The 13,602-nt window shown below is 43.1% G+C and overlaps 2 pseudogenes; one reads left to right on the forward strand and one right to left on the reverse strand.

Annotated features, from left to right (window-relative positions):
* The first annotated feature begins 10,871 nt into the window (after positions 1–10,871).
* On the forward strand, positions 10,872–11,985 carry LOC148120859 (golgin subfamily A member 5 pseudogene; annotated as a pseudogene).
* A 637-nt stretch (positions 11,986–12,622) lies between these two features.
* Positions 12,623–13,602, reverse strand: LOC148120860 (nuclear inhibitor of protein phosphatase 1 pseudogene; annotated as a pseudogene).

Genomic DNA, 13,602 nt, shown 5'->3' on the forward strand with positions numbered 1-13,602 from the left:
TCCTTTAATGCAGGGGTTCCCCAGTTCCCATCTCCCTCCTGGTGTTGCTTCTATGCTCTGGGGTTTTGATTTTTCTCTTTTTGTTTTTCTCAGAACATTTTTTTCATTCTATTTGTGTGAAGTCTTCTTTGTACCATTGCTTAGGAATGCTCTGTTCTGTCCTAGGACTCTGAGCTTCTGACTTTCCTTCTGGGCTGCTTCCTAGTTTCTTCCCACCATGACAAATCAGTTAGTTCACATACTTTGAGTCTTTCAAACGTCCTGGCTTGACAAGCTGTCTACTCTGGAGTATGTCCCCTGGACACTCCAGTTGATCAAAGGGCCTTGTGAATGTTCACCTGTGTATGTGTAACACACATGTGCCCAGTGACCTTGAAGTTCTGAAGAGGGATCTTCTGGAACTGCAGTAGGGATGGTGTTGAGCCACCCTGCTGGGAACGAAACCCACATCCTCTGCAAGCACAGCAAGCCCTCCGAACCTCTGTGCCACCCCTGCCTGCAAACTGCTGCTTAATTTCATATTCATATGAATGCATCAGTGCTTTATAATATCATCACAGCTGAGATTAAAGATGGTTTCCAGATGATCAGGGTAATTATGAGTATCTGGCATCATCCTGACTGAGGCACGAGAATACTAAGCACATCTACAGACATTTTTTATTTATTTATATTCTATTTTTATTATTTTTCTTTATGTATTTTGAGAAAGGACCTTGCTGTGTTGCCTTGTCTGGCCTGGAACTCACTATGTAGAGCAGACTGGCCTCTAACTCACAGACATCCAGCTGGCCATGCATTCCAGCTGTTGGGCTTGAAGACATGTGCCACTACTCCTGGCTATAGCAACTGATTTCCCTCTGGGGCACAGGTGCTCTCATAAATTCCCTCAATGCTACCCATGGGTGTGGGTCAGGAACAAAAGGAACTATTAGAATGGGAGGCTGCAATGCTGAGAAGATAAACAAAAATAATTAAATTTCAGAAGGAAAGAAATAGAATCCTGAAGCAAACCTTTCCCCCAAACATTTGACTCTAGGAATCCAATACTGATGATACTCATGAAACATGAGGATGTGCCTGAATTTGTGACTCCTAATACAAGAAGTTAATATTATCTAAGCCCACAAATCATATGCACTCAAGAGAAGTTTCTAGAGGCCCAGACAATTTGTCAAGTGATGAAACTCCTTATATAAATACTATATACTATTTGATGTTTTTCTCAAGGATGCAATGGGGGTTTCCCTAGCACCTTTACCACAGGCATGTCTAACATGGGTACCATTTGGGAAACAAGCCCAGGGTTCCATATCCATTACAAACTAACACTTTCCCTCTAGAAAGAGAGGGACATACCTGGAGCCAGAAGCCATATACAAAAAATATTGAGAGTAAGATACACAGAAGGAAATTATTTGGATGGAAGCTCCTTCATCCTCTCCAAACCCTGCTGCATCTCAGAAAGCTGGTAAAATGATGACCCCTCCCCCAGAGATGCTCAAGACCATTCCCACAGGATATTTAAACTGTCCCCCAGAAAACAGACATGTGATTTTCTGGTCTTCCTTTCCCGTCTCCTCTCTGGGGGCCTGGAAAACCACCTGGGAGTATTGTATCCACTAAACCTGGGCTTTTTCTAATCTGTTTTGATTTGGTATGATTTAGACTATTGCATCGGCTTATTGGGGTGCAGAAACTTTTTATCTGGCGGTCCCACTGAGGGACTTCCCCCAGCAGCCTGGGGACACATAGTGGGAAATCACCCTTCTCCCCAACCTGCTCCCCTCCAGGCTAAGATCAGCTTTCGGCTGGGTAAGTTGTCTTTCCAAGTCATTGCCTTAGAGGCTCAGGGCCTCCTGAGATTTTCAGGGTGTCCTGCCAAACACGTGGCTGTACCAGGCCCCCAACCTGTTACTGGAACAAGGACCTTCCTTGTCCAAAGTAACCTCTTTTTCAGAAGACATTCTGTTCAAGGGAATATCCCACATCCCTGGTTTTGTTGTTGCTGTTGTTGTTGTTGTTGTTGTTGTTTTGTGCTAGGCTTCAGGTCCTGGCATAGACTTGTGAAATGAATATTTGCAATTCAAAACCAGATCCTCAGTCACCTTTGGGCTGCCTTTAACAAATTCTTTTTAAATTGGGACTGTCTGACACCATATGTCCTGAATGTCTGATTTCTCTGTATAGTAATGCATGACCTCGATATGCCCTTGACAATGGGACACGATGGCCACCAGAGGAAATTTTTGAATTTTCCATCCTCTGTGACCCTGAAAACTTTTTTGCTGGCTTGGGAACAAGTGAACAGAACTCCCATATGCCTATCTGAGTACTGGGTTCCTACCCTTCCCTCAGTAGCCAGTGTCTCACAGCACTGGTCTTGTTGACTAGGGTCACAGTGCTTCCTGATTCCCGCCTATCTGGTAATTGGGACTCAAAAGCAATTCTGCGAGGAGAGGGCGAAACTAGAAAAAAAAAAGCAATTCTGCCCTGACCATGCTGCTGGAGACACTGGCTCCTCCCCCAACCCTGTCTATTCAATCCCCTTCTATGGGGCCACATGTTCTATTCAGTGGTCAACATTCCTCTCATTTCTCCCCCTGTCCACCCTCCTGCTTCTCCCCACCTTCCTACTGCCCCTCCCTACCCTGCCATGCTGCAATCCACCTCCTGGTCACCCTCTGCACATTGTACCTCTGCTGCCCTTCTCTCACTGTTTGCTGTTTGTCTGCATCTCTGTATTCCTGTCTCTCTCTCATTCCTGGAAGGTGATCTGGTCGTGCTGGGGATCTCCCTGCAAGGGATCCTTTTCCTTGCCCTCCCACTCTGAGCTGCATAGGTATTCCTTCTAGTGTTGTGTTTCTGTTCTCCCCGACAGCAACTGCTGATCTGGCCCTCAATGAGACACTTCTGTGCTCACCTGGCTTCTGCAACCTACTCCAGGATTTTTAAATTGGTCAGCTGACACAGTTTCCTAGGAAAAGTTTTGTTCATCTATCTGTTAAAATATGTGTATAAATAATGTGGCCACCCTATGCTTGTTTTTGTTTGATTTTTAAGTTGGCCAGTTGACACAGGTTCCTAAAAAACGTTTTATTTGTCTGTTAAAATAATGTGGCCACACTATGCTTTTATGTCTGTCAATGTATGTGTATTTGTTTCCATAGTATGCTTGACTTATTTCTCTGTGTGTATGTGTACGTGTTTTAAGATCTGTAAAACTTATAACTCCAGGTTACAACAGCTCTAAAAAAATCCTCTACTTCCTGTCTGGTTGACCCACCTATACTTCCTGCCTGGCCAATCAGCGTTTTATTAAAGTATGATTGACAGAATACAGATAATTCTCCTGCACCAAATGCCATCTTGGGTTAAGAGTACCCATGTGTGCTCGTATTCTCTGACTTACTAAAATATTCCTTTTAATCTTCTTACATTTACTACCATTAGTAAGCAGTAACTAATTGGGTAAAATACATGTCTAAATTTAACTTATATGTCTAATTTAAATATAACTAACAGGTAATGGTACCCAGTTCTCAAGTGCCTTTACAGATCTGAGAGTATGGTGTTTAACAAAAGAGCTTCTAACACAGAGACATGCCAGCTCCTGCAGCATCCTATAGCTCCTCCAAGAAGATGCATGGTTACAGAAGACCTTCTGCCTCAAGGCTTGCCTTTGCGTATGGCAAAGCCACCCACACAACAAAAAGCAGCCTTCCACCTGGATGCTACACCGGGAATTGACCGTCTCATCCTCTCAAGACAGGTAGACTAAATCTCTCCACCACAGGAAAATCTTTGGGCCTCTTGTACTGCTTCTAAGGCTGGTGTTCCAAAGACTAAGGAGGGACTTGGGCTTGCCCGCATAGCAAAAATCCTGTCTCATTTCTGCTCATTTATCCCTCCCAGATCTGTCTAGTGGCATTTGATGACTTAAGGTACTGGTAGCTCATTACTTCATTTGTTAAGTTTCCTGCTAAAGTACAGACAGGTGTGCCTCTTTCACAGGTTTCATAGTCCAGGATTAACAGGTTTCAGGTGTATCTTCAAAAGTTCAAAGTTGTCAATTCTCTCTAATTGTCTTCTAAAATGTTCCTGTTCCATTTGTCTTACAGATACCTGCAGGTTCCTGAAAAAAGTTCTGCTGCTGTATCAAAAATCAGGTCTGGTAATAAACAAACAAACAAACAACAACAACAACAAAAACTAATATTCTCCAGAGCCTATTTTAACCCCACCCATTTTCAAGCACATTTTTCAGGCCACTCCTGCTGTCTGGACCAAGACCAACCTACAAAGGGCCCACCAGTTAGCACCAACACCTGCACCAGCTCCAGGGACTTCACCAGTGATTCCAACTCTCCTGGCTCAAAAGGACATCTGCCAACTAAAATTTGATTTTAAAATTGGCATATCTGCTCTGGTATCTCACTTATTCACCCAAGCCTCACCTGTACAACCAGGACACTTCTCTGTCCCATTCTGTCTGACAGTTAATGACTCTTCCCATGGCTAGTTCCATTTATAGGGCCAGCAATAACAATATATTTTTTCTCCTAGCCACCTGCCTTTCCATCTACCTCAAGGAACAGCTGCCTGAGGTCTCCAGGCTGACAGTAAACCAGATGCCACTACAGCCACACCTCTCACTGAGCATGAGCCGACCAACTCCCAGCTCTCCCCTCTCCCACGTCACCCCATGCCCGCAGGAAGTAGCCAGACTTGAGCAGGTGTGTGTGTGTGTGTGTATGTGTGTGTGTGTGTGTGTGTGTGTGTGTGTATGTATGCATGTGACTTTTGAGTTAACTTTCTGTGTTAAAGTAAGTTAGCTTTAACACTGTGTGTATATGTCTATAAAACTTTAATTCAACTGTGTGCAAATGTGCATGGACTTAATGTTAAAAAAAACATTTTAAGTAGTCCCAGTCCTATTGAACTCTGTTCATTGTATCTCATTACAGACTAAGAAAGCAATAAATTTCAAATACTTTAAATTAGTATGTACTTTTACATCTGTTACAACATACCATGTATGTAATCCAACTCTGTTTTAAGATACATATGTAATACAGCTCTGTTTCCCCCTATTGTAAGCTTCTATTGCAAACAGTTTTTTCTTCTTTGTCTTTCACAATTAAAATTCTCACCTGTTAAGTTAAAAACCAGTACTGTCAAGCTTGGGCTAAGCTCTCCAGACAGATTCTATACAGTAATTATCACTTATCTATGTCTAGTAAATAGCCTTCCAGTGCTCAGAGATCTGGGGAATATGGCATTCAAATGCTTAATTATTAGAAGACTTTTCATAAAGAAGAGACCGATTCGTTCCTAGCAGCAGCAACCCATCTCTTCCAAAGAGGACAAAAAACAAATGGGCACACAACAATGCCCAACCACAATTTTCTTCATCAAGTGAAAGTGCTAACAACTGGGTTAAACTGCCTTTCATCTAAACTCCTGAAGATCTCCAGACAGTGAATAAAGAAGTGGAATCAACTGCCTAGCTGCTCAGGCCAAGGTAGGCGTACCTTCCTACAGACTCCTAACCCACAGGATCTTCTAAAACCTGGTAGGCCCTGCGCTAAACAGCAGAAGAAAAATACAGACCTGATGTACCTGCTCTCAACGACCATGGAGAACCCTGAGGAGTGGCTTTAGGTGCCAATCGAGTAAGTTCTCTGTCATTTGTTAAATCAGTAACTGAAGTAAAATTTTATCCTTCTCAAAGATCTCTGATGAAGTTTGACAGCTAAGAGGTTTAGTCAGTTTTAAAGGACAACCTCACCAAACAAATTTCAGTACCACTTCTTAACATGTCCTAAATAAAAGGTGTTTTAAGATATACTAATGGAAATTATTAAGGTGTGAACCTGAAGATTATGAAGGTCTGAGGACAAATGCAGGTTATCAGTTTTCTCTCTTGTGCTGCCTTTCATGGTATGGCTACTGCAAGATCAAGATTTTAAATTCTCTTTGGTCATTTTCTAAAGATATTTTTCATTGTGCAAAAACATCTTTCACAGTCATTCTGACATAAATATGCTGCTGTTTATGCAATGTATGTGTCTAAAACTTATGTTTTCACAAACTCAAGGAATTCATGTGAGCTCTAGGGAGCCAAATTGAAGGATCCAGCTTAAACAGGTCAGATACACCCCTCTCAATTCCATGGTCCTGAAAAAGTTTTTTTCTTCCTAAACTTAACCTTGTCCTCCACCCTGCCAACACCTTGCCAGGTCCAAGAGACACTGGACAGTTCCACACCACAATTGCTGAACAGGAGTAAAGTAATCAACTGCCCCAGGATGTTACTCACTCAGCTTCCTCAGGTTCCCCAAGACTCCGACATCCACAAATAAACAGGAAGCAGTCTTGAGACTCTGAAGTCCCAATCCCCTCAACCTGTCATGCCTACCCTTTTAAGAAACAAGCCCCACCCACTCCCAATCTCCCCCTTCCTGCTGAGACAAGGGTATCTCCCTGCCTTTCCCTCTTCTTCTGGAGAGGGAGCTTCTGCTTCTCTCCCTTTCTGCTTTCTCTCCTTCTTTTTTCTCTTTCTCTCTTCTCCCTCCACCCCCAGTAAATAAACTGTATATCCAAGCTCTCTCCGCATGCATCTGTCTCACACCCACCACAGTCTCCCGTCCACCATGGAACCTGTAGGGGTGGTGCCTACATGAATGGTAACAGTTGATGAACCAAAAGAAAAAGCCTGTGGAAACTTTTAGAGGAGCTAAGTGCCAGCATGGAACCCTGGCCATTCAGTTCGAGACCACAGCTTTGAAAACTGACTATGGTCCATACCCACTACTTTCAGGCACACGTCTGGGACACAGTCCTTAAAAACCAAGGCAGAGCTCACCAAATTCCATGACAGAAGCAAAGTTCACTGAAGTCCTGGAGCCCTGGGTCTAATTTACCAGCGTTCCTTCTTAAATTATAGCATTGAGTTTGGAGTTATTTTCTCAGAGTGTCCAATTTTTGGTGGGAAAAGGATGATATTCAGATATCCTTCTTCTGCCATAATTGCAGGTTGGTAGGAAAGCAGAGAAAGGGTGGCCAGGAGAGGAAGGACCGGCTTTCTGTGGAACAGACGCAAACTCCCCAAGCCTAGACCACACTTTCTCTTTTGCTTCTGGGTTGGCACTGTGCATTTCCCTTCGAAAAGCAAAGTTCACATCTTCTAAATTACAAATTCCATAGGGGCTGATTTCTTTCTGCCTCTAGAGTGCAGCAACTCTCCTCTGGGAGCCATGTTTTCTTATGCAACACAGTCAGGTCTCTAAGAGAATAGGGAACCCTCAAGAGACTCTGGAGAGTCACACAAGTCTGCCATAAATAGCCCTATGACCTCAGTCTTCTTGCCTCACTAGCCAGCCTCAGAACAAGCATAATGGGTTCTCTCCCAGCAACTTAAAGCCCTCCCTCCATCTCAAAGAGAAGAAAGCATTTACTCTCACTCTGAAGATGGACGCTATAAAATAATGCTATACTAGCTCAGAATCGAGTATAATAAAGGGTTCTTTATTTAGGGGTAGACTCACAGATCACAGTCCTCTGCACAAATGAGAACAGGAACCGAATCCAGCAGCCGGGAGAGTGAGCAAGTGAGCTCTTTACATGGGCATTTATGGTATGAGAGGCCACGCCCAAGTAGGCTGGTATGTTAAAGGCTACTGACTGAAAGAGTTCCTACAGTACTTTCCCCTTTTGTTTAAATAAAACAGTTTTAAGCCTAATACAAAACTACATACAGTAAGAACAAACATCAGGTATAATAATTAGAATTACAACCAGCATAAACAATATCAAGCAAGAAACATATGCTAAATGTTTCAATAATTATTCTATCCTAAGGAGTCTAAGTCTTGTATTAGAAATGGCTTGGCTAAGTCATAAGAGAAACATAATTATGACTAGTCTTCAACCCCATCGAAGACCTGAGAAGGGAGAAAATATTACTTGAGCAGGCAGGAAGTACAATCAAGCAGCTTCTGAAATGTGCAATAAATGACAGAGACAACTGGCTACATGGGCAATCACCCAAAGTCTCATTTGCAATGGTGGAGCAACCAACTTTGGCTAAGGTCTAGAGTAATTGACAGACCATTTTTAGAGGCAAGAAAATTTTCATGACTATCTTGCCATGTCTTGGCAATGTTTGATATGTCTTACCATGTTTGACAGTCTTTGTTCTTGTATCCTGCTTGTCCTGTCCGGTCACCATGCGTTTTGTCAGTGGTAGAGGCATGGGCAGTTCCTTGCCCAAAGGCCAGTTTTGCCAAGTGGAGGAAGAGAACAAGCTCCAAGTGGAGTGTCTTTGGTGTTCAACACTCTCTTGGAGATAGATTGATGCTGCTGGAGCAATTGTGTCTCATATCAACAGAACCCTAAGTTATTTAAATACTACATTCTACAGTTCTTTAAAGTGGTTGAAGACTACCTACCTGTGTGGAATACAATCTCTATGTATCTAAAGAACCTGATTAGTCTAACTATAAGTATGACAAACACGAATGACTACTGACCTGTAATTCTTAATACCTATATAACTTAAAGAATGAGACTTCATATTAGATTATTATACAATCTTTAAAAAATTGTGCAGAAAATGAGGACAGTGACCTCAAAATGTAAACAATGTATAAGTATCTTGATCAGAGGTAGAAATGTATAGTGCAATATGATAAAAATATCCTAAAATTGTATTAGTATATGAAATTTCTTAAACAGCAATAGAAACATTCATGCATACAAGATGACAAAATAACTTTGCATAGGTATACAAATATTATAAACCGAAATAGGAGCATATTCAATATAATTGGAATTTGTATCAATATATATGAATTTATACCATGACTCGCCGATTGCAGGCTTGGTGGCAACATGTCTGTGGTGTTCACAGACCTGAAGCAGCGAGACAAGGAGGAGATCATGCCCGCCACCATCCAGAAGATGCTGGATGAAAATAACTATCTTATTCAGTGTATAATGGGCTATCAGATTAAAGGGAAGGCGTCAGAGTGCTCTCAGTATCAGCAGATGTTGCATACGACCTGGTATACCTTGCTACAATAGCAGACTCTAATCAAAATACGCAGTCTCTCCTGCCAGCACTGACCACACAGAATATGCCTATGGGTCCTGCAGAAATGATTTGATTATTGGTTCTTTTGATGATCAATTTCTTGAGTTCTTTGTATATTTTGGAGATCAGACCTCTGTCTGATGTGGGGTTAGTGAAGATCTTTTCCCATTCTGTAGGCTGTCATTTTGTCTTGTTGACCATGTCCTTTGCTTTACAGAAGCTTTTCAGTTTCAGGAGGTCCCATCTATTAATTGTTTCTCTCAGTGTCTGTGCTACTGGGGTTATATTTAGGAAGTGGTCTCCTGTGCCAATGTGTTCAAGTGTACTTTCCACTTTCTCTTCTATCAGGTTTAGTGTGGCTGGCTTTATGTTGAGGTCTTTGATCCATTTGGACTTGAGTTTTGTGCATAGTGAGAGATATTAGTCTATTTTCATTTTTCTACATGTTGATCCAGTTATGCATGCACCATTTATTAAATATGCTTTCTTATTTCCATTTGATATTTTTTGCTTCTTTGTCAAAAACCAGACGTTCAAAGGTGTATGGGTTAATATCTGGGTCTTCGATTCTGTTCCATTTATCCTCCTGTCTATTTTTATGCCAAATACCAGGCTGTTTTCCATATTGTAGCTCTGTAGTAGTGCCTCTAAAATTTTAAACACATAGAATTAGATACTTTACTTTTGTGGAATGTCTTTCACACCCCCCCCCCGGGCTGTATTTCAGACGTTTATTTTCCACAGCAAATAGTAGGAACACATGCATGACAATTCATTAAAATCCAAATAAAAGAAAACTACACATAGTGCTGATGGAAGGAATGACACTCGTTTTGTGGAATGTCTTAAATGATGTTCGAGACTGGCTTGAAATGGAAAATGAACTATGGTGCAAAGGTATTTCACAGTATGTAGGGGATAATGTTCTCTGATTCTATAAAAAAAAAATGGAAAATGCGTCTTTTGATAACCTCACAGAGTAGTAACCAAATGCTGGGAAAGAGATTGGATGATAATGAATGCAACTATGAACCAGTGCTTTCAAAATGCGTCCCTGAGTCGGGGATGAGGCCCATGCCTTTAATTTCAGAGTGTGGAGGATGGCACATCGTCTTAATATACATAGAGAATTTCGGGACAGCCAGGGCTTTGAAGAGAGTTCATGCATCAACATAAATAGGTAAATAATAAAAAACCAAAAGCCTGTCCCAATCTGCATAGCCATCCTTCTTGCTGAGGAAATGCATGGGGACTCTAATCACAGAAGACACTCTCCCTAGAGAAGTGAGTGAAGAAAATAATGATGGGTGCAGTGTTGCTGCTCAGCTGTGTGTACTATTGCTGTTAAGTCTGTGGTTGTATGTGACCACCCAGGAAGGACTTCCCACATGTCCCAAATCACAGAGGCAAGGCACGGGATAAGCATAAAATAAATGGAGACAGCTCATAGCAGCGTATAGTGAATACGGCAGATTTCCAAAAAGGTTCAAGACCCATAGGACCCATAGGAAAGGGCAGTGCTCAGGCTGCCGTGCTAGCATGTCCTCTTACTTCCTTGGTCTTCAATATCTAAGCCACAATTCTGAGAACCACAACCCCAGTAATCAAAACATCTAAAACATAAAGCCTGGAAATATTATTCTGGAAAAAACATATAAATTATTAAAAAGTCATTTTTTGATGTTTTGAAATGATCACTTACTTTAGAATCATAAAAATGGCAGAACATTTTCCTGGCATCCAAATTTTGGTAAATAGATTCCTAGATATACCAATGAAAGAAAGCACCGAGCACAGAATAGCACCTACTGATGGGAAGAGATCACAGGAATTGTCTAATTTCCACCTGGAGTTGCTCAGGAATGAAGTCCAGCGTTTAGACCAGGAAATGGCCTCACTACTTCATTGATCCAAGAAGAATTAAATAAGGCAAGGGCAAGAGTTGAAAAATGGAATGTTGACTATTCAAAGAGTGATGGAATAACTCGGGAACTATGAGCCCAAGTGGATGACCTTATTGTAGCAGTGGCTGCAAAGGATTCCCAGTTGGCTGTGCTCAAAGTGCAACCGCGGAAGGCTGGCAGGTGCTGAGATCCCGCAGGGTAGCACTGGAAGCCTTGCAGAGTGAAAAGTCACCAATAATGCAGGATCACAATGAAGGCAGTAGCCTACAGAACCACGCTCTACCAACTCTTCAGGAGAGGCTGCATGAAGCCGATGCCACTCTGAAGAAAGCCGGAGAGCTACAAACAGACGCAGAGTGAATTCACTGAATGCCTTAGTAGAATGGAAGCGGAAGGTCAGAATTTGGCAGAAGCAGTTACTCTGGCGGAAAGAAAGGACTCTCGGGAGAAGAAGAAGGTTGAGGAGCTCCAGCAGCAAGTCAAGCTACACAGGTCTAGCGTGGAGTCTTCTAAGCAGGAATTAATTAACTGCAAGCAGAAAGCTATGCGAATACTGCAGTCTAAAGAAAAATTGATAACCGGTTTAAAGGAAGGCTCCAGTTTTGAAGGCCTGGATAGCAGTACTGCTGGCAGCATGGAGCTAGAAGAACTTCGATGTGAGGAGATGCAAAAGAAGAAGACCCAGAAGCGAGTGGGCCATATATCAGCTGAGATCTGAGTTGCAGGATATGGAGGCTCAGCAGATTAGTGAAGCACAGTCAACAAGAGAACAGTTACAAAATCTGCAAGACCAGATAGCTAGGCAGAAAGCCTCTAAACAAGAGCTGGAGACAGAGCTGGACTGGATGAAACAGGAATTCCATTATGTGGAAGATCTGCATAGAAGAACACCCTACAAAGCAGAATTAAGATCGAGAGGAAGAAATTCGAAAACTAAGGAACCAGCTTACCATTAATTTACAATGTAATAAAGGTTACAGGTAAAAAGCTACACTTGGAGCAGAAAAGGCCCTATTACACAGATGTACAAATCTATGCAAAGCTCATACAATGGTTCCTTCCTTGTCTCCTGTTAGTCAGGTCTAGCCTGGAGCTCTGAATAACCAGACCGCTCTACTGGGTGGAGGAGGGGTATGTGGGAATGGGGGGAGCCTCCAAACCAACAGCTGGGCAATGTCCTCCTGATAGGAACCTGGCCCTTGCAAAGTAGAGTCTTTTCCTGTTCAACGTGAGCCACCCTGACTGGTCATAGTCTTAAATGGCCTCACGCACACACAAAAGTTGATGCCACAAGAGGGCAGCACAGGACTATAGCTCTGGATTCCCCCTGAGTGTGTGTGAGACTTCACATGAAAAAGGCCCTAGGTTATGGAGGCAGAGGGAAAGCATCAGGGCAGTCTGCTTAGGGCCTGGGGAGCCTTTCTCCACCCTTAGGGGTTCTGACTCAGGTCTCTAACTGGTATTTCAGCCCCACCCCTAGTCTCAATATTACATGTTAGGGGCCCAGGAAACTTTCTGAAAGACGATACCGCACACAGAGAAAGTTTCCGCCCTAGATCATTAGCCCCTTTGCCAGCTTCCACCCATCCCACCCATCCCACACGCTCCATAGTCAAAAATATCAAATCAATAAGGAAGCTGTGGGTTTCTTCTTCTTGGGTTCATTGACAGCTTCAGGGTTATAGACTGCAAGGTTTGGTGTGGAGGTTATGGTCACTGCCGACGGCACAACAGGAGTCAAGTCCACATCAGGGACAAGGTTCGGGTATGGCATGGGCAAGTCCCCGCTGAGTGCTGTCCCATGGATGCCAAGCTGTTGGGAGCCCCGAAGAGTCCTCCGCTGAAGGCAAAGTTCTGTATGCGCCTGCTTCCTGTCTCCTCCAGGCCCAGAAAGCCAGAGCCCTCCATCTGTTTCTTCTTGACTAGAACCACTGCAGTCTGCACCATGTTCTGGAAGCCCCCCGAGAGAGGGATCCACATCCTCTGAGTTGATAATTTCATCGTCCTCACTGAAAGTCACCTGTGAGTTCTTCCTCCTCCTCTTTGGTCTCTGAATGTCCGGATTTCCCTCCTCAATAGTGAGAGTTGAAATCCGTTTGCTGTGGGCAGTGTTGAACTCTGTCAGATTATCAATCTCGGTCTCCTCTTCTGGAAGTCCCTGCAAGCCCTTGAGTTCATCATCCAATCCACCCATCTTCTCGTCTCCTTTAACAGCTGATGGCCATGTCTGAGGCTTCTCTCGCAGAGTGTATGCCTTGTGGATGCACCAAATGAGACCGCAGAACCAATGGGAATCTCTTGAGGCTTGTGAGGTTCCACTCGAATGTGACCCAAGAAAGTGCCATAAGTGCTGTTGAAATCTACTAAGAAAACTCTCTTCATGTGCCGCGTGGACACTAGAGTGAGACTGGTGATCGATGGTGAAGTCAAACAAATCAGGGTTTCTCCCAAATAAGTAATACTTCTTCTCATCGATAATCAGTTTCTCCATTAGCCTGTCTCCTTTCACTACATCCAGATGCAAGCCAGGTGGGGGCTTGACTGCCAAGTCGGGCCATCGAACAGCGGGAGGCCCGAGCCTGAGTTTGCTGCTGCATCCAT

The sequence above is a fragment of the Myodes glareolus genome, chromosome 9 (assembly GCF_982192425.1).
Source record: "Myodes glareolus chromosome 9, mMyoGla1.1, whole genome shotgun sequence".
Taxonomy (NCBI): Eukaryota; Metazoa; Chordata; class Mammalia; order Rodentia; family Cricetidae; genus Myodes; species Myodes glareolus.